Source organism: Amblyomma mixtum, chromosome 1, assembly GCF_055824585.1.
Source record: "Amblyomma mixtum isolate Tamu chromosome 1, ASM5582458v1, whole genome shotgun sequence".
In the NCBI taxonomy this organism is placed as follows: Eukaryota; Metazoa; Arthropoda; class Arachnida; order Ixodida; family Ixodidae; genus Amblyomma; species Amblyomma mixtum.
In genome coordinates, this window is record NC_143012.1 from 166,025,340 (window position 1) to 166,048,733 (window position 23,394).

The 23,394-nt window shown below is 47.4% G+C and overlaps 1 long non-coding RNA gene across 1 annotated transcript; it reads right to left on the reverse strand.

Moving 5' to 3' along the window:
- Window positions 1-1,773: 1,773 nt before the first annotated feature.
- On the reverse strand, window positions 1,774-11,756 carry LOC149369679 (uncharacterized). Its single transcript, XR_016285425.1, has 4 exons — window positions 11,527-11,756; window positions 10,416-10,509; window positions 9,797-9,872; window positions 1,774-2,286 (listed from the first exon to the last, which is right to left on the reverse strand). It is a non-coding gene; the product is annotated as an uncharacterized LOC149369679 (long non-coding RNA).
- Between the last annotated feature and the right edge of the window lie 11,638 nt (window positions 11,757-23,394).

Consider the following 23,394-nt stretch of genomic DNA (forward strand, 5'->3'; position numbering starts at 1 on the left):
GCAAGGCTGGCTTCGCCTCCTCGTGACCTACATTTTGTCTCTTCGCGAACAGCTGTTAAGTTCGCTCGTAAATCTGGGCAAAATTGATGTCCTCATTCGCGGCCTCAGCCGATTGTTTTCCTGCCCAAATGATCTCGAGGGACCCAATTTACAATCATTTCATTCCCTGTGTTGTTTGCGTTTGACACTTTGTTTGAGTTTATTATTTTAAGAGTTCTGGTATCCCACATGTGTCTCTTGTTGAAGAGGGAGCGAAAAGGGAGCAAACCTATTGTTAGCGGAGTTTTTATGACCTTTAAGTCTGGCGTTTTGACGGGTGACGGAGGGCACTTGCTCGTGTTGGGTGTTGCCTGTTGTCGGTCGGTTCTTGGCAACATGCAGAACGATCAACGACCGATGCTGAGAAGCAAGCTCTTCCGAAGGACCGAGCGAAGCTGATCCAGTCACCTGGGCGACAAAGCTGCGGAGCAGTGATCCTGTCCTGACGAGCGGGACCTGTTCACGGAAAGGAGCCTGGAGCTACCTGCGGCTGAACACCGGACGAGAACTTGGAGGAGCCTGGCGTACGAGCGCGCCCCGCATCCGAGCCACGCGGAAGTAGCTCGTCTTCGTGGCGCATTGTCTGGCGGCGGTGGTGCTGTAGTGCCGGAGCTCCCATTTCGCTGGCTGGCCCCCCTGGAAACAAGCGCTGCACGCTCGCCGACGCTCAAAGCAGGCCCGGACTCTCTCGGACATGTCGCGACGTGCAGCGTGACTCATTCCGCCACCGCGGCGCCGACACGGACCCTTCCTCCTCCCCTCCTCTCCGTCGGTGCGAACTCCTCCGACGCTTGCCGGCTCTCGACCATTGGTCTAATTTGAACGGTGGCCCGTGCCGTGACCTGATTGGAGGATTTGAACGGCTGGCTGCCGTAACCGTTTCCAGCGGCTTTAAAAGCGGAGCCGCGCTGAACCCGAGCAGCAGACGGGCAGCAGAAGAGCCATCACGCCGGAGCTACGCTCGCCGCCGGGGCCGCCCTTCTTCTTTGTGCTCGCCCGTGGTGCTCTTGGCCCTTGTATCATGTAAAAGCCCTTGTACATACTGCACATAAAGTTCATTTGACTCACCGTCGCCTCGACCGTTTCCTGGCTCGGACACCCAGTCCCAACAGCCTCTAGAACTTCGCCTTCAAGAAATTCAGCCTCCGCGACAGGGATCGAACCCTCGTCTTTCGGGTCAGCAGCCAAGCGCCGTAACCACTGAGCCACCGCTGCCGGTTCACGTGTACTTAGTCTTCTGCGGTTCTTCGGTATGCAGAAATGTTTATAGTTTTAATGTGACGAGTTCTGTTTCATGCGAGGCTGATCGCCGCTGTCGAGGAGGGACGTGGCATATCGCTACAATGTGGTCGTTGCGCGCGCTTAAGCGTTGATTTGAAGAAATGTACACTCTTAGAACTAAAGGAGTGCCCAGAACACACTTTGAAGGAGTATTCGCTTGTCCCATATTCCACTCCTTTTTCCAGAATAAAATTACTCCCTCTGGACAAAGAGTGATCCAACACCTACTCAAGGAGTACTGTACTACTCCTGCAATAGAGTACAGGCACTCCTCCGAGGGACTAAAGCTACCACATTGAAACAGCATCCTACTACTCTTTCAGGTAGAGTTCCAGGACTCCGTTTGTTAGAGTGACTATACTCCTTCAAGGAGTATCAGCCCAGATCTTATTTTACTCCTTTAAGAGGAGTTTCACGTGTTTTCAATGTATCGTACTAATTTTCTTATTTCATATTCTTCAGAGCAAGTTGGTCATATGTTTTGCAGGATCCACCTGCGCTACATCTACAAAAGAGTAATGAGCAAAAGGGATTATAATCTTTGAGTAGAATAATTTTTGCTCATACAACTACTTTATGGCTACACTACAGTTTGCACATTAGTATGGTGCTCTGTCTGCGTTGGGAATAACAATGGTTCAAGAAATAATGACACAAATGTACAACACTGATAACTTTTATTTCTCAAGTCATTGCTGTGATTGCTGTGGCTGCCCAAAACACGCTCGGGAGGCGCTCGCTAGGATCAAGCCCCATTAGTGTCTCAAGCAGCAGACAAGCCCGCTTTGTTTTTGGGGTGTACTTGACATTAAATGCCAAGAACACTGCCAAAAGCAAAGTAAACCCATCTACCAAATCCACCGCAGTGAGCTGTAAGCGCTCAAAAGAAACTAAGATGCTGGATGATGCCGTAGCTTGCTCGGCTGAGTGAAGGAGCTTTGGCTATGAGTGCATTTCACCGGGTGCCTGCAAACATGAATGAAAATAATGCAAGTAAGAGTCAATTCCAATGCCCTTTTCATACTATCCTGCATATAACCCCATGAAAAAAAAGAGAATACAACTAGAATGTACTGATCGTGTGTGACATGTCGCCACTAGTGTGTACCTATATTGTGACCAAGTGCAGACACCTTTCATTGCAAACCTTCATTCAGAGCTACAATTTTATGAAGCCCAATACAATTATCACTATGCTAGTCCTTTCAAAAGCTGTGTGCATGTAAAACAAGCACATATTTACCAAATGAAAATTTTAACATGAGCAAGCTCTTCTGCAAGTATCATGATCAGCCTGACTACGCCCACTGCAAGGCAAAGGCCTCTCCCATGTTCTCCAATTAACCCTGTCCTTCGCCAGCTATGTCCACCGTGTTCCTGCAAACCTTCGCCCATGGAACATGTTGCTGCTTCCTGCTACGCCTGCCTTCTCTTGGAATCCATTCCGTTACCCTTAAGGACCAGCGATTATCTTGCCTTCGTCTTACATGCCCTGCCCAAGCACCCTTCTTTCTCCTGATTTCGACTAGGATGTCTCCAACCCGCGTTTGTTCCCTCACCCACTCCGCCCGCTTCCGATCTCTTAATGTTACGCCTATCATTTCTATTTCCATAGCTCGTTGCGTTGTCCTTAACTTAAGCTGAACCCTCTTCGTTAGCCTCCACGTTTCTGCCCCATAGGTGAATACCGGTAGGATACAGCTGTTGTATACTTTTCTCTTGAGGGGTATTGAAAAACTGCCATTCATGATCTGAGAGAACCTGCCATATGCACTCCACCCCATTCATATTCCTCTAGTTATTACTCTTCATGATCCGGATCAGCGGTCACTACCTGCTCTAAGTAAATGTATTCCCTTATCACTTCCAGTCATTTCTAAAACCACACCTATTGTGCTTGACGGTTCTTGTCACATAATACATTGTGCAGTTTAAAATATAGGGTAACCTTGAATCGGGAAAACACTTAAACCAATGACAGTTTTCTTGCTGAAGAGAAATGGCTGTTGCAATTCCTGTTTCTCAGATACCATTAACTGAATTTCATGCTCTAAAATAGTGAAGGAAAAATTCAAAATTTCTCATCTCAAAGAGGCAGACAACAAATTTCAGTTTGGTTTGGGTTGGTTTATGGGGTTTAACGTCCCAAAGCGACCCAGGCTATGAGAGACGCCGTAGTGAAGGGCTCCGGAAATTTCGACCACCTGGGGTTCTTTAACGTGCACTGACATCGCACAGTACACGGGCCTCTAGAATTTCTCCTCCAAAGAAATTCCAGCCGCCGCGGCCGGGATCGAACCCGCGTCTTTTGGGTCAGCAGCCGAGCAAATTTCAGTTGCACATTTTTTTTTTTTTTTTAATGATGCATAAGGCATTACTATGCACGGATAACCACACAGTATTTGCCTATGACTGCTAAATAATTTGTAATTAAATATCTTCTCTCTTCTGCTTCACTTTTAAAAACTGAGCAATGGCAATGGCATCAAAGGTCAGTATAAGCCAGGGGAGGCATGAGGAAAACTGCAATATAATTGCGGCTTCGTCATTCATTGTGATTCCGACTCTTAAGGCAGGCTGGCTTTAGCATTGTAAGAGGATACTGGTGTGGGCTAGTTGGTTCATGCTTAATAAACAGATTCACAACAGCGCTACGGCACAAGGACAGAAGAAACACGAAAAACACAGGACGGGCGCTGACTACCAACTCTTTATTGCGTGAAAAACCAGCACAGATTTATACTATTTCCTTAACCACATGATGCACTGTCAGCCACGGGACACAGCGAAGGAACGCTTCACACGTTTGGGGAGTCATCACACAGCTCGACAGAACTCATAAAACGTGCATGCACTATCAAAAACTATAGCATTACCAAGCTAATGATAAAGGGACTAACAGATACAAAGATGTGCATGGACCAGCTACAGCCAATGACAACTGCAGCTCAGATAGGCAAGAAAATGAGTACTTCAAAGCAAAGCGGAATCTTTGGGCTACGTAAAAAACATTCAAGAGAGCGAGAAGGCGTAAAAGCATGAGAAAAGCATGAGCAAAATGGCGATGAAAAAAAAGTAAAAGTTGCTAGGCAATAGGCACAGTCAGCAGGCTAAAAGCGAAAACAAGAAACCGACACCAACAAATAACACGGTAAAAGTAACAATCGTTAAAAAGGGAAACTAAAAGAAAGAACAAAAACATGAACCACCACCGGCCAAGCAATGAAGACTGTAAAACAACTAAAAGTCTTTAAAAGACAGAGGAGCAAAGTTCCGCATAAGGTCAACAAACAAAACAACGCAAAATAAAACACTATAAGGTGAGATGCAGGAAAAACCGTTTGTCAGGATGTCTAGCAGTTAAAACGCAAGAATCGCGTCCGTTCAAGAAAGGTCCTTTCTTTCTCCTGTAAACAGACAGATGAGCTGCTGATGCACTCGTCCCCAGCCTTTTCAATCAAAAAACCTTCAATAATCTCCCTTTCTATTCTACTCCTTGCGGTCGCCAGAAACTTGGTGTCTGAAAACATAGGTCGACAATCGTGACGGGGTTGGTTACAATGTAGTGCCATGTGGCTCCCAGACTTGTTTTTTACGTTCAGGAAGTGTTCGCTTGCACTGTCATTGAAGCAGCGTCCGGTCTGGCCGATGTATACTTTTCCACAAGTGAGGGGAATCTGATAGACAACTGCGGATCGACATTCGGTGTACTGACGGGAATGTTTTACTGAGCAGGTCGCCCGCTTCTTCCGGTTTACCATCGGACACACTCTTGCCAACTTACATGGGGCAGAAAACACAATGTTCACATCGTACCTGGCTGCAACCTTCTTAACATTGTGCGATAGCTTATGGATATAAGGAATTACGGCAACACGTTTCCTTTCCCTGGGCTCTCTCCTTCCCTCGCCTAGCTTCATTTTCTGTAGTAAGGCTTCGCACAGGCCTGCTATGAGGAAAGGTGAGTAGCCAGCTAAAAGAAGGCGTTCAACCTGGTTATCAAAGCTGTAATCAGCCATGTGCTCGCAACTTTTTGTTAGTGACGCATGAAGTGCGCTAGTTGCGACTGCCCGCTTGACAAGTTTGGAATGCGCACTGTCGAAGGGGAGTAAACCTTTCTTCGATCTAACGTTGTACGACCAACACACTCGCTTACCACTAAAAACCAGCAACAGATCTAAAAACTGGATCCTGTTCTCTTTTGGCATTTCCCACGTGAAGTTCATTCCACCAGAATACTCCTTGAACACTCCGACGATGTCCCTGACGGCTTGTGGCATGTCAATAGCAGCAGCACAAGCCGTCAGGGACATCGTCGGAGTGTTCAAGGAGTATTCTGGTGGAATGAACTTCACGTGGGAAATGCCAAAAGAGAACAGGATCCAGTTTTTAGATCTGTTGCTGGTTTTTAGTGGTAAGCGAGTGTGTTGGTCGTACAACGTTAGATCGAAGAAAGGTTTACTCCCCTTCGACAGTGCGCATTCCAAACTTGTCAAGCGGGCAGTCGCAACTAGCGCACTTCATGCGTCACTAACAAAAAGTTGCGAGCACATGGCTGATTACAGCTTTGATAACCAGGTTGAACGCCTTCTTTTAGCTGGCTACTCACCTTTCCTCATAGCAGGCCTGTGCGAAGCCTTACTACAGAAAATGAAGCTAGGCGAGGGAAGGAGAGAGCCCAGGGAAAGGAAACGTGTTGCCGTAATTCCTTATATCCATAAGCTATCGCACAATGTTAAGAAGGTTGCAGCCAGGTACGATGTGAACATTGTGTTTTCTGCCCCATGTAAGTTGGCAAGAGTGTGTCCGATGGTAAACCGGAAGAAGCGGGCGACCTGCTCAGTAAAACATTCCCGTCAGTACACCGAATGTCGATCCGCAGTTGTCTATCAGATTCCCCTCACTTGTGGAAAAGTATACATCGGCCAGACCGGACGCTGCTTCAATGACAGTGCAAGCAAACACTTCCTGAACGTAAAAAACAAGTCTGGGAGCCACATGGCACTACATTGTAACCAACCCCGTCACGATTGTCGACCTATGTTTTCAGACACCAAGTTTCTGGCGACCGCAAGGAGTAGAATAGAAAGGGAGATTATTGAAGGTTTTTTGATTGAAAAGGCTGGGGACGAGTGCATCAGCAGCTCATCTGTCTGTTTACAGGAGAAAGAAAGGACCTTTCTTGAACGGACGCGATTCTTGCGTTTTAACTGCTAGACATCCTGACAAACGGTTTTTCCTGCATCTCACCTTATAGTGTTTTATTTTGCGTTGTTTTGTTTGTTGACCTTATGCGGAACTTTGCTCCTCTGTCTTTTAAAGACTTTTAGTTGTTTTACAGTCTTCATTGCTTGGCCGGTGGTGGTTCATGTTTTTGTTCTTTCTTTTAGTTTCCCTTTTTAACGATTGTTACTTTTACCGTGTTATTTGTTGGTGTCGGTTTCTTGTTTTCGCTTTTAGCCTGCTGACTGTGCCTATTGCCTAGCAACTTTTACTTTTTTTTCATCGCCATTTTGCTCATGCTTTTCTCATGCTTTTACGCCTTCTCGCTCTCTTGAATGTTTTTTACGTAGCCCAAAGATTCCGCTTTGCTTTGAAGTACTCATTTTCTTGCCTATCTGAGCTGCAGTTGTCATTGGCTGTAGCTGGTCCATGCACATCTTTGTATCTGTTAGTCCCTTTATCATTAGCTTGGTAATGCTATAGTTTTTGATAGTGCATGCACGTTTTATGAGTTCTGTCGAGCTGTGTGATGACTCCCCAAACGTGTGAAGCGTTCCTTCGCTGTGTCCCGTGGCTGACAGTGCATCACGTGGTCAAGGAAATAGTATAAATCTGTGCTGGTTTTTCACGCAATAAAGAGTTGGTAGTCAGTGCCCGTCCTGTGTTTTTCGTGTTTCTTCTGTCCTTGTGCCGTAGCGCTGTTGTGAATCTGTTTATTTAGCATTGTAACTAATTAAAACGATGAAGTAGCGATATCGTAGCTTTTTTGTGCCTTCCATAACCTATACTGAACATTGATGTCATAGCAATTGCTATGCTATTGAAACAGGGAAGAAAAGAAATCTGGTTGTAATTATTTAGCGATTGGAGACGAATACTATGCAACAATTCTATGTATACGAATGCCCAGCACGTCACTACAAAGAACACACATAACCAAAAATTTGGTGTTTATACTCATTTAAGGTAATACTACTTCCCATGCAAGAACACGACAGCCATGTGTAAACTTTTTGCTTTCATAGTAATAAAATCTATCCAACGACAAGTTAGGCGCAGCATGCCTGCTCTTTATAAATATGCAATACTGACAATGTTTGACACTAGCATTTGGCATGAACGAGATAACTGTGATTACTTCACACATTACGTGCCAGTCCATACTATTATGCACAATTTAGATTTGCAAATGTAATGTGTAATTCTCTATGACTGCCACGTTAGTGCACTGCAAACCAATGAAGTTGTCTTGCATTTGCAATGTTCTCACTACTTTTATGCAACACTGATCACTTCAGTATATCTGCATCGTTCTGTTAGACGGCCACGGGATAGCTAGAATTAAGGCTATTTTATGTGATGGAAACCATTGACTAGACAACAAAGAAGAAAAGCCTCAACTACTGTCCTGGTGCTGGGACGTCTAATAAGAGCTCAGAAAGACTCGGTTTCAATACGCCAAACCCTCCGCATAACATTACCCTGTGCGAAAATACCCCACCCCACCCTAGCTTAATTTCTGTCCACATGCACCAAGGCTCACTGCACCTGTTATAAATATTGCCCTAAATATTGCAATCAAGCTGCCCGTGTATGCATAGGCTATCTGTGCATCGAGAAAGAAAGAAGTTGTTAGGAATGTTTCACACCAAAAACAGAAAAAAAGGCAGCCTGTTTCTCAGAAACAGCTAAGAGCATGAAATGGTGTGTCCAAAAAGATTAGGCTGCTTTGTACTTATTTATGACAACGAGAACTGTCAGAGCTGCGCTTTCAAAAACTCAGGAGCTTTGTGCACAAACGTAGCTTCCGTATGCACGTCTTGCAGCACCAACGCTTCCGAATTGAAACGACCGATGAATATGCACAGGAAAAAGCAAATAGAGAGCGCTTGAATTTAAAAGAAAAGCTACCTTGCACAATCAGAAATTTCACGACAGAACCTTCCAAACAGTGACGTGTACTGGTTGCGGTATACCGAATATATACCTAGCAAATAAGTGTGCGCTTTGTTAACGAGCGGGATTCTGTGGCGGCAATGCTACAGCTCCAATTCCGAAAACCTAATGCTGCAAAAATTGAGTTTTCAAAATACGTGCGAATGCACGATACACTTTTGCACGCATTTAGAACTTTCAGTTGTGAAACACAGACAACGAATCTTGTGTATGCGTCTTCCTTGGCTGGTAAAAAAATTCTATAAGTCTCCAGTTTGCCTGTGTACTCCACAAATTCTAGGATCCCTGTCCGCTACATGTCAAATTTCACTGAAGCGAAAGTAATACAACCGACAGCTGATGATCTGCTAGGGCAACAGGATTTCAAAAGTTTGAGAAGGGCAGTGGGAGTCCAATCCAGGTGGAGTAGTGAAATTTGACTAGTAAGAGACAGGGATCCTCCAATCTGTGGAGGACACAGCATACATTTTATAACATGCTTAACGAATTTTTGGGAGTAGCATGCTTTTACCCTTCTACTATTTGTTGCTACTGAATCAGTTTGGCGTTGACAAAAGATCTGTAATAAGGAGTAATTACTCATTGACATCCACTCGAGCACAGCCAAATGGCTACAAAGGAAAGCTATACAGCTTTCACAGAAACTTCGTAGTTAAAGAAAGATTCGTCCTGGTCCGGTGTTCGAACTCAGAACCACCACTTCACTGGAGCAGTCGCTCTATCAATTTGTCCAACCTGGACGGCAAGCTTATGGTAGGGCGAGAGCGAAGTGATCAATAACTCGAGTGGGAACTGTGCTGGTCCAATGTTTTAGGACCCCTAAAACATTGGACAAACTCAGTTCCCGCTTCATGTTACCTCTAAAACATTGGACAAACTGAGTTCCCGCTTCATGTTACAATACTGAGTGACATTTTGGTCTATGCACCAGAAATACCGGTAAAGCATCATGATAGAACACAATATTTTTTAAAGGGATAAAGGAATATGTTCGCCCTTTCAGAGGGCACATATGCATAAGAGGCAACATGTGTGAAATAGTCTCTGCACCTGAAGCAGTGTAAATTCCATTATGTTAACAGCAGCAGTCAAAAGCTTCATGAACGACTATTTCATACAGATCATGTAATTACATTCATGTAATTCAGGATCAGATTCATGTGATTATACAGGGAGGTACTGCTGCTAAGTGCACGTAGAGCTCTGCATGCATTTCTAAACCCGGCTGTGAGCCTATGTCTACGAAATTTTTCTAAATAGGCAGGTAAGGTATGCATCACTGGAAAACAATACCTACCACAAACAGCTGAGGAGAGATAGCACAGCCAAAAGCTGGAAGCACGAATGGCCCAGTAGATACTGGCAGCTGGCAACTGCAAATAAATATGTCAGAGCAACTGTTGTCAGTGGCCGTAACAATGTCATGAATGACAAGAGAAGAAATTGTCTACTGCTTCATAAATTAGAATAAGGTAGTAACATAGGAACACAAAAAGCAATGAGAGGGCCCATGACAAAAGAAATGAACAGATTGTATGTGATGCACCGATATACATTTTTTCAGTAGATTTACATGACTGTCACACCCGCATAGAAAGATGAGCAGGCTGGAATACCACTATTTTTATGCATGATGAAAAGAGCGTAACTATTCGAATATAGCATGCACAGGATTTTATTACTACTAGAATGCTTTGCAGCAGCACCGAAGGTATTTTTAAATTGAACGTAGCGACCAGTAGACCCGTCTGCTTTGCACAAATGATGAGAGGATGGAAAAGGCATGCATTCATTAGCAAGAAGCACGATATCTCACATCACAGCATGAAACGAAAATTGGTATTGCATTTAACAAATCTGCACAGAAATAAAAACTGCCTAGTGGCAATGCAAGTAAGAGCAAGGGAAAAAAATACCGAAGAAAACTGGTGAGTGTGGTGCAGGGAGGTCTGTGGGTAGGGTCTCGTGCCTGGGAATAGTTCCGAGCGCGGAGAATCGCCGGCAGCACAGCTGGTGGCAGTCAACCAAGAATAAATAAGAGAAAGTGAAAATCAATAACAAACCATCACCGATATAGCGAACGACTTGAAAGCGGGCCGCACAAACGAGGGATATAGCAAAAAGCTTGAAATCCTAAATAAGTGCGCAGTTGCATCCCAAACAGTTCTCAAAATCTGAAGGCGAGGAAGCATCGACACCTACACCTCAGGGCAGACGCAAGAACGATCTAACTCTGACATAATACTGTGTCAAATTCTGTTCCATGGGGAAGCACAGATAAAAATTTACAAATGACTAGGCAAGGGATATGCCCCAGCCTTTTACACGCGATCATTGTCCCCGAAAAAATTGTATGACAAATATTAAGGCGTAAGCACTAATCCCACGAGTACACACACTGAGCACTGTCTGTTGGCAGCTGGCCTAGCGCGAGTGCTCTGTCGCGCGGCACTGCCGCTCATCGTCATCTTCTAAGTAGCACAAATCAATCCGACGGGCACCAGCCGCGAGGCAACTCGACCGTTGTCAGTTCTCTTGTCTGTCCGCAGCTGGCCTAGCAAGAGCGCTCTCTAACGTGGCACTGCACGCTCATCATCCTCTCCTATGTAGCACAAATCTATGCTATTGGAATGTAATTGTCTGTTGTTTTTCGCAGCGCTAGCAAGCGACCGCATAACTCTGTTATGATAACTGGTGGCATTTTTATTTACCGCGGCACCCGAGTACTAAACGCAGATAGAGACTATGGAGCAACAGTGGCCATGCGGCCTATACGCCCGTTCTTTTCTGGTAAAGGCCGATTCACACGATTTTCCGTTCGCCCGCTGCCGCGGCCGACAGCGCGCCTCTCAATGTGGTGACGCATGAATACGTAGTGCGCGGGCCGCGGGCGAACGGACCGTCGTGTGAATCGGCGTTAACGCATTATAGCTGAGGCAACCGCACGCAGACTGCCTGCACTGCCATCCCACACTAATAACGCGTGCGAATAGAGATCAGAAGTAAAGAAACGTACACGGGACTCACCGTTCAGACGGCTCATCAAGGCTTAGCAAAACCGCACATTCTTCTTCGTTGCCTCTCCAGATGACAAGAAGTCGTAGCGCTACCTTTCTTCAGGGCTTTACCCGTTGAAAATCACCAGTGTTGACAGGGCGTAATTCTCGTCGTTGGTTTCCAAAACACACTTGTGTTCTTCATACACGTCCACCGCACGAGCACTCAAACAATGCTACGAAAACCCAAATAACACAAAACGTGACGACGGCTGCAGTTTTGCCATTGAAAAAACCTACAAATGCGCTTTTTTTATTACTAATATTTGAATTGTGTTCGCAACAAAAACAAATTATATTTTTTCATTTTATTTCTTTATTAAATGCGAATACCAAAGCGCTTTTAGATACTTTTGCTGACATGTCGTTTGTAGAAGCTGCGATCCTGTGATCCCATCCCCGGGTGTCCTAGCAGACGACGGCGCAGACGACGCTGTTGACGGAATGCAATTTCGATTGACGGCAGCGAAAATCCCTTAAATGCGACAAAAAAGGCAAAGAAACGCACCGTATCGCAAACTGGTCCATATCAAGGATATGTTCGACGCGAGCGGTAGGACAAAGAGCAGCTGCGATGCATTACTCTACGCGACACTGGCATGGTCGACGGAGATCTACATGAAACAGAGCTTAAATGTGACCCGTACAAGCGGATTACTGTGATATCAACTGCGTTACGGAACTACGACGATACTTGCTTCCCACTTTAGCTTATATGCAACAGCGGCCCGCACTCGCCGCATCCTGTTCGAGTGTACTTTCACTAGCAAGAGCCCACATGCATGGAAGCCGACAGAAGCAACTGTCTTTTCGAGTTCAGATTGTTCCGAGAAATATGAGCAGCTTACTTTAGCACGTACTCGAATTCAAGTTCTCATCCTGTGTGTCGCGTACGGTGACGATGGCGTCGAGGACGAGCTTAAGAATCGCCTTAACGTGGCCGCAACGCAGCCGGTATCCCAAGCATTCGTGCGCTAATTGTTGTTCACCTGTACTGCGAACGTGCGCTCAGTCGCAGGCCAGCCGCTAGCTGCTCGATTTGCCAGCCTTGCGAGTACAATTCGCAAGTTTCTGAGCCAATCTTTGAGCGAGCCGAGCTTTCAGCTATGACGCTGCTCGCGAGCGCGCCGCGCGACGAGCTTCGGCCTGCTCCCTGGCTGCCGTATTCGTAGCTAAGCCTAGGAGGTTTCACTTCGATGCCAGAGCTGAGAGCGCTTTGAAACTGGCTAGCGCTGAGGTGCTACTCTTTGCATTGTAAGTACGTTTTATTGTGAACTATGTCTCGTAGTGAAATAAAGATATGTTCGGGTCCACCCGAACGGTGATGATGGCGTCGAGGACGAGCTTAAGAATCGCCGCAACGCCGCCGATATTCCATGCATGCATGTGTGCTAAATTTGTTCACCTGTGCTGCAAACGTGGGCATAAAGGCTCGCTCAATCGCAGACCAGTCGCTGCTCGGTTTTCCAGCCTTGCGTGCGCGATTCGCAAGCTACGGAGCGAATCATTGAGCGAGCCGAGCTTTCGGCAACGACGGCGCCCGCGATCGCGCCGGGCGACGAACTGTGCGCTGCTCGCTGGCTGCCCTTGTCGTCGCTAAACCTAGCCGATTTCACATAGATGCTGTAGCTGAATGCACTTCGAAACTGGCCAGCACTTAGGTGCTACCCTCGGCACCGTTTTACTCTGAACCCCGCGTCATAGGGAAATAAATATATGCTCGGTTTCCGCGACCCCTTCAGGAGCGGAGCTATAGCAGAGGCCAGGCGAACTCCAGAGCAGCAGCAAAGCGGCTATGGGAGGAAATTTGTATGGCTGTTATCGCTTCTACCAACAACTCGACATTGGCTAATGATACTCTATCCCAGAGCTTTGGTCGTGAACAAACAATACCAGTGCATTTTTCTGACGCCGCCATCCAGGCTGGCAGGCCGGCCCCGAGAAGCTAGCGCGCCCTTACGATTGTATGGCCGTAAGGGCGGAGGAGTAAAACAAGCACTGAACTCCCTTGGGGTATGCAGGAGTGGAAATGCCATTTTACTCTTTTGTCAAGAGGAGTGAACAGGACCTTTCACTCTTTCTCGTTTGTAGAGAGAGTAGATTGAGACCTGCAGGAGTAGCGAGGCTCTTTTACTCTTAAAGGGGTTGTGAAAAGAAAATGAAGCTGCCCGATTTTAATTTTTACTGCTTCCATAAACATTAGACATGCTAATTCCGAAATATTTCGACTCAATATTGAGTCTGCATTTAATAAAGCCCGTTCGAAATCGCTGCCTTTTTGAGCTCATGAAACGACCATGCGCCGCCGTCGGCTGGCACACGCACTACTCGACTACGTCATTTTAAGATCTTCAGAAACGTAGAGATATCTTCAACTTTCGTTTGCCCTAAAATAATACCTTTATGAGAAATTCAGAAAGTGAAACAAGGTGTTCCAATTATTTGCACGCGTAATTGGACTCTGTTAAACTGCAGCGCGTGGCCATACATCAATCACTGACCTGGGACCAGTTTCGGTTTCGGTTCTGCTTCTCCATCCTCCTTGGCTTCAGTATCAGCGGCTCGACATAGCCTTGCTTACGTGAACCTATCTAGGTTGGTGTTCCTTGACAGCGGTGGTTTGAGTCAGAGAATCGAGCTGAGCAAGGCCAGCCCATCTCGACGACTCTCTCTTTACATGAACTCGATACGAACGAGTCAGCTATCGCGGCGCGCATCGGCTCCGCGCTTCTGTTCTTTGCTGCAGAAAAATATATTCCAGAAGCGTGAAGAGGGTTAGGCATAATTTGCAGATGGGGCTGCGAGTCAACCCACCCCTTGCGATAGAGATGAAGACTCGAGTCCACGACCGGGTTCGGAGGTTCACGGTCGGGGCTCCCGCAGGCAGAGGTGTCGCGGTCTCTCGGCATGACTCCTACTTGCCGGGCGCGCGACGTGCCGTTGCGAGCGGCGTAACAACGACTGACAGCAGCTCGCCGCCTGCGCCCAACCGATGTCAATGACAGGCCGCACGCGGCGCGTCGCACTGACAAGGGGCAGAATGCGAGCGCGCAGAGCGCCAGCGTCATAATGACATGGGGACGCGTTTCTCGGGGCCGGCCTGTCAGCCTGGATGCCGGCCGCCGGCGTCAGAAAAACACGCTAGTATTATTTGTTCACGCTCATAACAAGCACTGGAATAGATGAATGCCAAAAATGAATCATTTTTGAGGATCGTTGGCTGATGCCGAGTTGCTGGCAGTATTCAATTCGGCGATACAAAATTTCATCCAATAACCGCTTTATTTACTGCCTGGTCGCCGCTCGCATAGCTGGCATTTGCTAGCTCCGCTGGCGTCGCGGAAATCGAGCATATCTTAATTTTATTATGGGACAGGTTCACAGTTAAAGGGGTGACGAGAGTAGTACCTTTTACAGCGCTTACCAGTTCCGAAGCTCCCTCAGCTGCGGTATCGATAGTATCGATGCAAAACCAGGTAGGCTTAGCGACGACCAGGGCCGCCGGCAAGCCTCGATCGCAGCTTCATCGCCCGGCGCGTCCGCAGGCGGCGTCGTTGCCGAAAGCTCGGCATGCGCTCGAATATAACAGGCAGCCTTTCTGATAGCATGGCGCTGTTTTGTCTTTTCTGGTGCGAATGTGAAATACAGCGAGTCTGCAGGCCGGCCGGCAAACCTGGATCCCGTCCGCTGGCGTCATAAAAATAAGCTAAATATTTTCCTTCATGTAAATAATAAACTTTGGGAGCAAGAAGTGTGGAAAATAGATAATTTTTGAGGATCGTTGTACAATGCTGAGTTGCTGGTAGAAGCAGCAACTGTAATACGAGCAAATTTCTTGCCACAACCGCCGCTCAGCTGCCGCTGCCCGCAGCCGTTGCGGTCCGGCTTGCGCGCCTGGCGTCCGCTATATAGCTCCGCTGCCGAGCGCACCGCAACAATGACCATATGTTTTGTTGTGAGACGATGCTGTTGACAGTAAAGCGATGCCAAAAGCAGACATTTTATCATAACCCAGGCTACTTCCGAAGCGCTGTCCACCGCGGCTTCGGTGCGAAACAGGCCTAGCGACGACCAGGGCAGCCAGAGAGCAGTGCAGTTCGTCGCCCGGCGCGCCCGCGTCTAGCGCCGTTGCCGAAAGCGCGCTACGTGGGCAGGCATGCTTTGTGGCCGCCCGAGTACAGCCGGCAGTCTTTCTGATAACATGGCTATTTTGTCTTTTCTGGTGCGAACTTCAGTAGCCAAGCAGCGCGCAAGCGCTGGTGTGCGGTGGCAAAGTGTTACACCGGATGTGGGCCGGGCATGAGTCTAGTGGCGCAAAGATGCTTGTCGCTCCGTGTCCCTGCTTGCTGTAGGCGACAGTTCGCAAGCGGCGACTGGTGCGGCGCGCCGTCCAAGTTTTCGCACATGTGTCAGCTTGAGAGCTAGCAGACTCCATTCTGAGCAGACGACGGTGCTACATTCGAGTCAATATGCGTGCTGTAACCTCGGTCAACTATGGCTAAACAGGCCTCGCTAAGCCGCCATGTTGTGTTGACGACAGAAGCCTCTGATTGGCTTCTTAAAATGACGTTTTCTGTGAGTTGAGGGGGACGCGCGCTGGGAAACCGAAATTTAGTTTTTTTCGCTATTCAATCAACCCAGACGATGAAACGAACCAAAGTATACTATAGAATGAAGGGTCAGAATTCCAAATACACACGTCGTTCAAAATTTTCGGAAAACGTTTCACGACCCCTTTAATGCAGGAGTAGCAGTTCTTAGAGTGTAGTGCACTGCGTGAAAGTTTACTGCCACGCAATGAACTACATTTATGCGAGTCAGCGTTTTGTGGTGTCTTTATATCCGTCAGTGGTTATATTTGGTTCGTTGTGGTGAAGTGAAGCAAAACGATGCACTACATTTTACCTAAAAAACAATCACTGTAATGTGGACCGGAGCGCTGTGCGAACAGCAGGCGACCGAACCTGCCCTCTGGCTGCGATACAGTGTACGCCCATCCATCACAGCCACTCAACCACGGTGCAGTGAGGCTTGCATTACGGTGTACTCGTTAATAAAAACCTAAAGCATCACGCGTTGTTTAGCGTCTCCTGGGTGAAGTGTAAGTGGCACTACTTCCAAGCAAAATCCAACCAGTTGCTGTACGATAGTGTGAGCAGGCCGGCAGTCAGTGAATAACAGCGTTTATTGCCGATAGGAAACGGGTTTATAACAGTGAATAACAGCATCGTGACGTAATAGGTCACGATGCTAGGTTGCTATCAGCGTGACGTCAGAGTGACTCAGCTCTGCGACATATTTCTGTGCCTAAACAATTAGTTTAACGTCTCTCTGGCAGAGGGCAGCGGCAGGGCTGGAGATGTTGTCGTATGCCTGCTCTTCCATGCGCTGTAGTTCCGCCTTCACCTTGTCTCGAAGGGCCACCGGAACTCTTCTAGCTGGCACGACGACGCCCGCGGCACCAGGCTTCAGCTTCATGTTGTACTCGAAGTATTTTAGCTGACCGAGCCCTTTGAAGACTTCTGCAAAGGGCTGTGCTGGCGGGTAGAGTTGGTAATGCTGAATGCTCTGCAAGCGGCTGATAAACCCCAAACGTTGGGCTGCTGTACCACTCAGTGTTACCGGCACGTCCTGCTCCACAATGAAGAATGTTTCTTCGTGAGCTTTGTCGTTTGCAGAAAGCAACAGCCGTGCTTTCCCACGGGAAGCGGTTTCTTACCCAAAAAGTGCCGTAAGTAGGCAGGTCTGCTCTGGCAGTTTTCTAATGTCCTATCTTGAAATAACGCACAGTAGCCTCCGTGTCTAATTTGCACTTCATTGGTGTGCCTTGAGTGTCCACAATCGCACTCCAGTTGTCTGCCGTCAGTGTGTGCACCGTCAAAGTTTCCAAAAAGTAAGCCTTGTCTTCTTCTGCCGGCAGCTACCGCAAATCTTTTCTCTGAATTGAGCCTCGTGAATGCGGCAACGACTTGCATACTTGTACGAAGTGGTTCCGCCTGCTGCATGTCCTGCCACTTTTACCGTTCGCGGTGCATATTCCGCTACAGTGCGTCTGAGGATTCTCAGCGACCAACTTTCGCTGCAAGTTTCTCTCTCGAATGGCCAAAATAATACGGCTGCGCAGCATACGGTCTTCTAGCTCTCTAAATTGGCAGTTTTTTTTTTGCCAGTATTCGTAGTTTTGTCAGCCATTCACTGAAGCTTTCGCCTTCCTTTTGGTTTCTTGAGCCGAATCGGGATTCGTGAAGTGTTAGGTTGGTTTCGGGCTCATGGAAATCGTGAAACTTTCTTTAGGACGACGCTGACATGTTTTGTCTTCTTCTGCAAACTCGAACGTGCTGTACGCCTTTCTGTCTTCTGCACCAACCGTCATTAGCACTGTGGCTGCCTGCACCTCTTTGCTCTGCTTGAGAAAACGTGTACTCTCTTCCACGTTTGCCATCCTAGCCAAGCGGTGGCTGATGTGTCCAAGGGCTACCGGGGCGGAAGAAGGGACGCTGGTTTCGACATGCCGACTAAGGACTGCTGCCACCATCTGAGCAGGCCGGCAGTCAGTGAAGAGCAGCGTTTATTGCCGATAGGAAACGGGTTCATGAAGAGACAGGAGGATGACATAACAGGTCACGATGCTAGCTCGCCATCAGCGCGACGCCATAGTGACTCAGCTCCGCTACGGATAGAAGTGGCGATCGCCGAAGAGACCAGAAGAGGCGCGCTAGATATGGAATGTACAGTACACGCGTCCCCGCGAGCTATGTACCAAAGTTCAGCACGACGGTCACATGGGTACGGAAAGAATAAGATGCGGTTGCAAGCACAAAGAGGAGACATTACACGCCAGGTCTTTATTCCATACGTTAACAAACATGGAAACTGGCGCGATCAGGCAGGTCAGGGCATCACTAGAGGTGGTGGGCCAGCATGCCGTGATGTGAGGGTACGCTGTTCCTAAACTCCTGCGAGCAGAAAAAGAAGCGAGACATTGTTACTTGAGAACGTAGCAGCAGTTACGATGGTGTGCTCAATAGAGGGAGATTAAAAAGACAAAGGAGGAAGAGGGGTACAATTAAGTGTCACCGTGGCATATTCTCACCTCACAAGTCGAACTGCTCAGGACAAGCCCACAAGAGAACCTTTCCTCTGACGCTTGAAACAGCAGCTGCCCACACAAGACACAGCCCGTTTAATTTGGTTTATTGGGATTTAACGTCCCAAATCGACTAAGGCTATGATGGGCGCCGTAGTGAAGGGCGCCGGAAATTTCGACCACCTGGGGTTCTTTAACGTGCACTGACATCGCACAGTACACGGGCCTCTAGAATTTCGCCGTCATCGAAATTCGGCCGCCGCGGCCGGGACCGCCCGTTAAGAATGGAAAGTTTGCAGCCACGCCTCACAGCGTATACCTGCCCAAAAATCCTGTAACAATCAACCATTTTCGAACTGGCCGCAGTTATCAGCTTCGTGTAATAAGTGTCTACCAGTTGCAAAACTTGAGCTAGATTGTTCGTACTAGGTAGAAAACTTCATACGCTTGCATCCCTTCCGCCTAAAATTCCTAAAAATCGAAGAACTGCAGTTAATTCCGAAATGAGCGAAGAACCTCAACGCATTTCGAAGCTACTTCAGTTAGGTGGAGAAGAGAAGAACACGAATTGTGCACTCGCCTTCGACACACCAGGAGCCTCCGCAAGGCTTGGGGCAGCACTCGAGGCCGGCAGCAGCGCACTCCTCCCATGTGCACTCCGAGAAGGAGCAGTCGCTGAACACGCCCTCGTTGCTCGGGCACGCACCCATAGCCGGGGCAGAAGCTGCGCACAGCAGCAGCAGGACCATCAGGGCGACGGCAGTGCTCTTCATTTCGCTCGATGAAATAGGCCTGTTCCTTCAGCAAAGGTAGTTAGCGCTGTTCGTGCAGTGCAGTGTCGACCAGAAGCTTATATAGTACGTAGCTGCTGTGCTGCCTGCTATCTGCTGACCGGAACGGGTTAAGATAACAGATGCCGCTGCCGCATCTTACACGCTTCAGATAATACGCGACGTTTGTTAAGGTGCTCACGACTTATCTATAAGGACGCCGCTGCGGATTCTGAAGCCACGATGCAAAATCGAAAGAGTGGACAAGAACGCCTTGAACTGATGTGCAACCACGTGCAACATGCACTATTCTATTAAAATATTATTGGTAACATTGGGTCTTGCGCAAGCATGGCAGGTATATTAGCGATTACAGTTTCAACTCAGGTCTACGTTGGATGAGATGGGAAAATTTGGTCATGAAGCTGGGCAAAGGTGGTTTGATTTGGTTTATGGGGTTTAACGTCGCAAAGCGACTAAGGCTATGAGAGACGCTGTAATAGAAGGCTCCGGAAATTTCGACCACCTGGGGTTTTTTAACGTGCACTAACATTGCACAGTACACGGGCCTCTAGAATTTCTCCTCCAAAGAAATTCAACCGCCGCGGCCGGGATCGAACCCGCGTCTTTCGCGTCAGCAGCCGAGCACCACAATCACTGAGCCACTGCGGCCGCTCTGGGCAGAGGTGCACCTGTATTGTACGCATTTGGTGGTTTGGTTTGGTTGGTTTGGTTTATGGGGTTTAACGTCCCAAAGCGACTGAGGCTATGAGAGACGCCGTAGTGAAGGGCTCCGGAAATTTCGACCACCTGGGGTTCTTTAACGTGCACTGACATCGCACAGTACATGGGCCTCTAGAATTTCTCCTCCAAAGAAATTCAACCGCCGCGGCCGGGATCGAACCCGCGTCTTTCGCGTCAGCAGCCGAGCACCACAATCACTGAGCCACTGCGGCCGCTCTGGGCAAAGGTGCACCTGTATTGTACGCATTTGGTGGTTTGGTTTGGTTGGTTTGGTTTATGGGGTTTAACGTCCCAAAGCGACTGAGGCTATGAGAGACGCCGTAGTGAAGGGCTCCGGAAATTTCGACCACCTGGGGTTCTTTAACGTGCACTGACATCGCACAGTACACGGGCCTCTAGAATTTCTCCTCCAAAGAAATTCCAGCCGCCGTGGCCGGGATCAAACCCGAAGGCTTTCGGGTCAGCAGCCAAGCACCATAACCGCTGAGCCACCGCGGCGGCGTACACATTTGGAGCTGGCACGCACAACTTCATGCGGGGGGCTTGTATAGAAGCGCATAAAATCATTTACCCAGTCTATGGCTCCCTTTTGCCTTGGTTAGATGCACTCTTTCACCAGTTGATAAAAGTGGCTGCGTTCTTTGCACCGTTTATTGACTAAAACCATTTATTCTCATGACTTATTCGTGTATAAGCACAACAATAGCACTTCTACAATCCTGCTTCCGTCGTGTCACAGTGTCTCTAGACTGCATACTCGGCGTCGCAGCAAGGGTCTATGCTCGCTACGTGCCGAGGATATCTCTTTAGCTGCCACTGGCTAGAACAGGGGAGTAGAAACTTTGGAGTGACCTGCTGCGTTTTGATGACAGCGGGCCCGCAGAGGACGGAGGTCGAGGGTATTGAGCAATTTACAATTACCAAGAATTCCTTGCTGGCGCTCGTCCCAGAAAACAGTCTTCGTCAGGGCCGAGACGAAAAAAGTTTGGTCGAAACGTTGCTAGGCAGCCAGAGGCTGTCCAGTCCCTAGTTCACTTTATGTCGTCAGTAAACCCTTGTTCCTACCCGATCTCTCACATGAAAACCAGTGAAAAGTACACTCTTTAACTCTTTCGCTACCGCGCCTTAGGCGATCGTTCGCATATGATCGATTCAAATCGCCCGCGCAAAAAAGCTAATTTTGGAGCGTTGTGGACGTGCTCCGCCATCTAGTTAGCGAGCTCAACAACTACTCTTTCGATTGCAGTCTTGGTTTCAGTGTTTTGATATGAGGGGGCGCCGTGAAAAATAAAACTTTGAACGGCCGCAGCAGCGTCAGCCGGAGAAAATGGCGTCCGCGTCGCCGCGCGCTCCTCGGAAGCGAAAGCTGACACCGAGCACGTCGGCCGGTTTCAGTTTCGTTTTTTGCGACGAAAGCAGCGGTTATTAGTCGGGCAACAATGTACAAACGTTGGATTTCGGTTTCGGCAGCGAGACTTCGCCTCGGGAGCCTGGAACGTCAGCGCGTACTTGCATGTAAGTTCTGTTTTCGTTCGCTGTGTGTTTTCTGCGGTGCATACGGTTTGTAATTGATGACAGTGGTTTATTTTTGTGCTTCAGGGTCTTGACAACGTATGGCGAAGACAGTTTGCCAAATGCTCAAGGTCGCGTCGCGTTTTTCAACCAAGACGACAGCTAGGTGTCCATATCGGCACATCGCTGCGGATCGGCGCTCGGAGATTCGCTCGACTTCTCGACATTTTTTTTGATGCTCTTCACGGCGAAAATGATCAAGATCGTGTGCGGAAACACTAATAAGTATGCATGGATGACGATTTTCAGCAAATTCGGCGTGACGGCTCATGGGAAGACGTGAATCTGTTGGAAATTCTGATGTTCATTGGAATCATCATATACATTGGAATTGTTGACCTGCCACGACTGTATCTCTACTGAAATACCAGAATAATCTATTCTGGCCCTCTGCCATCAAAAATCATTTCTCAAAATTGGTTTTTCGCTTTTTTGTTCTTGTTTTTTTTTGCACGTAACAGACCCGGATGATTCAGTGGCGGCAGCTTCTATTGGCAACACTTGAAAAGTGTCCTGGCTTTTCAACCACATCGATAAAACTTATTTCATCGATCCTGATGTTTTAGAGCTTGCCTAAAATGCCAAATTTTATCAGCTGGCTTTCAGGGAGCAGCTCATTCAAGAAATCTTCGGGTATGATGAGGGAAAAGAAGTCCACGCCCCCAATCCTCTCATAGAATCTATTCAACACCAACCGAAAAGAATGAAAAAAAGAAGAAACTACAAGCTCGGCTATCAGAGAACAAGGGAGGAACAAAGATAAAACCTTATGTGATGCACTTGTCAGTCTACCTCTACTTCACATCTTCACCTCTGATTGCTCTTCACAGTGGCACCACAGTCATGACCCCTGACTTGACAAGCCATGGAAAGTGCAGTAAATTTTTCTCATAGCTGAAACTGTGAATAATGACAGCTATAAACATGTGCAACAGTTTTTATATTCCAGTTTTCCTCTAATCAAGTTCGGGCTTAGTGCAGCCGGTAATTTGTGTTTTTGCTATTTACTTTTTTTGTTTTTTTTAGCAAATTTCACAAATAAATGTTCATTTACTTTTGCACACACAACTCTGGTGTTTGTTTCATTCAGAAGTGTAACTAATAAGCTACAATTTCATGCATTGCAATATGTGCTGGGTGTATTAGTTCTTGAGAAAAAAAATTTTTCTTTCAGTACGCTCCAAATCGTGCATTTTTCCGCGGTAGCGAAAGAGTTAACAGAACCAAACGTTGCTAAAACCTACGTTACTAGAACAAATGGGCAAACCGAAAGTCATTTATTCACTGAGTTTCGTTGCGGGTTCAACATACTATTATAAGACCACATAATAACCTACGGCCTGTCCTATTTTCCTTATAATACTTGGCAGAATGCGCAGCCTTGGTGAATTAGGCGGTAGAGTAAAAAAATTAACCGTATTTGAGTACCGCAGCCTATAGGAAAGAAAGAAAGAAAGAAAGGAAGAAAGAAGGAAAGAAAGGAAGAAAGAAGGAGAGAAAGAAAGAAAGAAAGGAAGAGGGAAAGAAAGAAAGGAAGAAAGAAAGATAGAAAGAAAGAAAGAAAGAAAGAAAGAAAGGAAGAAAGAAGGAAACAAAGGAATGAGAAAGAAAGAAAGAAAGAAAGAAAGAAAGAGAGATAGGAAGAACGAAAGAAAGAAAGAGAAAG